This window comes from Euleptes europaea, chromosome 18 (assembly GCF_029931775.1).
Source record: "Euleptes europaea isolate rEulEur1 chromosome 18, rEulEur1.hap1, whole genome shotgun sequence".
Lineage (NCBI taxonomy): Eukaryota > Metazoa > Chordata > Lepidosauria > Squamata > Sphaerodactylidae > Euleptes > Euleptes europaea.
This window is the reverse complement of record NC_079329.1, coordinates 18,050,997-18,053,761: the sequence shown is the minus strand read 5'-3', so window position 1 is coordinate 18,053,761 and position 2,765 is coordinate 18,050,997. Positions and strand designations below refer to the sequence as shown.

The 2,765-nt window shown below is 40.8% G+C and overlaps 1 pseudogene; it reads right to left on the bottom strand.

The window, feature by feature from the left end:
• Positions 1 to 175: 175 nt before the first annotated feature.
• On the bottom strand, positions 176 to 1,133 carry LOC130490612 (olfactory receptor 14I1-like; annotated as a pseudogene).
• Between the last annotated feature and the right edge of the window lie 1,632 nt (positions 1,134 to 2,765).

Here is a 2,765-nt window from a genome sequence, read left to right as displayed (position 1 = left end):
AACCCTAACTCCAAGCATCACATTTTCAGCCCTTATAGTGCATTACTGGCCAAACCTCTGCCTGTCTTGCCACATTCTTCTTGTGCTTCACAGAATTCAACAAAAGGTTTGCTGAATATTATATTGTATCTACCCAAGGAACAAATTCTATTGAAGGCTTTTCATTCCAATTTTACTAGAAGATTTTGCTGGAGCTGGTTTTGGCAAAATGTCCAAAATCAAGGAGATTCAACAATGCAGTCTTGATTTCTTTGTTCCTCATGCTATAGATGAATGGATTCAACAGTGGAGGTGATATAGTATAAATCATTCCAAAAATAATATCAAGATCAGATGATGTGTTAGCAAGAGGAGTTGCATAAGCAAATATGCCAGTGAAAACAAGCAGAGACACCACAGTGAGGTGAGGAAGGCAAGTGGAGAGGGCTTTTTTCCGACTGTGCATGGAAGGCATTCTGAGTACTGCTGCAAAAATCTGCATATAAGTTAAAATGATGTAGATAAAACACACCCCAGCTATGCTACAGCTACATATAAGAAGTCCCATTTCAACTATATTTAAGTCTGAGCAGGAAAGTTTAAGTATCTGTGGAACTTCACAAAAGAATTGATTGATTCTATTGGAGCAAAAGGGGATGGTAAAAGTGCAACTAGTGTGTAATGTGGCACAAACTACACCAGTAACCCATGCACTTACAGACATCCAAATGCATGCTCCTTTATGCATTATTGCCTCATATTGCAATGGATTGCAGATAGCAATATGCCGATCATGCGCCATTATTGTTAGGATGGCAAAATCGGATGCTCCAAATACGAGGAAAAAGAACACTTGAGCATCCTGAATAAGAAATCGACCTACTGTTCAAGAGGGAATTGGCCATAGCTTTGGGTACCAGGACAGAAACTGAGCCAATATCCAGAATGGCCATATTAATTAGGAAGAAGTACATGGGGGCATGCAGATGATGGTCAAGAGCTACCACAATGACGATGAAAAGATTGCCAGTCACTGCAGTCAAGTATACTGCCAGGAACAAAATGAAGTGTAAGAGCTGTAGTTCTGGGATATCTGAGAATTCCTGGAGCAGAAATTCAGATGTGGAGGTCAGATTGAGCATTTTGCTTTCTGTGTCCAGTTGCAGGTTACCTATAGAGGAAGTGTTTTAGAGAGCATTCCTCAGAAAGTCTACTGAGATTCCTACTCTAGTCTCTTAAAAGGGGCTTTCTCTCAGGGAATTGTTCTTCTGATTGCACCATAAATCAACTATTATCAGTGAACGGTTAATCAGGATTCCTTCTTTGACCATCTCAAGCTTGTAGCTCGCCCTGTGTTAAATGAGCAAAGAACAGGCTAGTTTGCATATGGGAAAAATGGATGAGTGTTCAACATCTCACTGGTTGTCCCCAACCCCACCCACACATGGTGATGAGTTATTTGGGAGCCCCCTCCCCTGGAGTCCTGTGCCCCTGGCAGACTGGACAAAGGAAACTGGCCACTAGGGTTCCCCCTTGTTGGAATAGTTTTTCTCCTAGTAAAGAGTTAAGATTAGCAATACTGTGCATAAAAATAAATCCTAACAAATCCCTGGAAAATCTTGAGGTTGCATTGATAAGGGTGTCTCTTGGATGTGTGAATCACTTTACTCTACCTGGCTGAATGATCAGTGTCACCCCAAATGAAAGCAGGTTCTCTGAGTCATCCATAGAAGCAGGGCTTTAATCTGGTCACCACCAACCACCCTAGTCCTTTGTCTTTTTAATTTCAACTTAGTCTGGTTCCCCACATCCCTCAAGTCTCTCAAGAACCCCCTTGGTAGCTCTAACAGGAGGAGGGCGGGGTATAAAATAACAACAACAACAACAATATTCCAACTCCAATGGTCTATAGGACAAATGATATTAAAAGGGAACTAAGAGTGGACTCTGTCTCTCCCCAAAGACCATCTCTCACCCTCAATCTTAAAAAAAAAACCTCATACAAGGTAACCTCCAACCCTTCTAAGCAACAAGAAAAGCATAGTTTATATTCACCCTTTTCCCTATTCAGCTATTAAGCTTCAAACACCTTCTGTATCCCCACTTTCCTTTATGCTGCCCATTTCAATCTAAATAAATATGTATGTTTTGAATGCCTCTTTCCATTACTGGGAGAAATACTGCCAAGCTTGACCCAAACAAACATGGGTCTATGAGTGAATTTAAGAAGTCTAGCATCATGGCACCCAGAGCAGTTTCTGTAACTCTCTGATGCCACTTTAATTTTTTCAAGGAGATTTGGTATTAATGTAACACTTCCAGATAATATAGTAAAACATTGTAAAAGAGTGGAAGAAATATCTTTGGAGCTATGATGCAATCATTCTATACTCGCACACCGATTTCAAACATGACTGAATACCTTGGAGTCCTATTTCTACTCCAGCCCTTTTTGTCTTAGGTTCTCTGTCTCAATTTCTGCTGAAGTTGTATAATCAAGTATTAGTTCTTCATTCTTGATGCGGAGGTGGACCAATGAATAAAAAGCATTAATTATGATCTGTGACAAATGAGAGAAGGTCACTTTCAATTTCATCTTCAACTGTTTAAATTCACGTCTGCGATCAACTTCTGCTCCTCTGTGGTCAATCAGTTCCTCTGTAAAGTTGCAGTTTGACTGCAGCTCTCCTACTTTGATATGCATTAGTTGAAGGGCAGGGCTGACTTCAGTCAGCTCACTAAGCTCTCTCACCCTAGGAACGCTCCCTTTTGGAGGTGCAAACTTG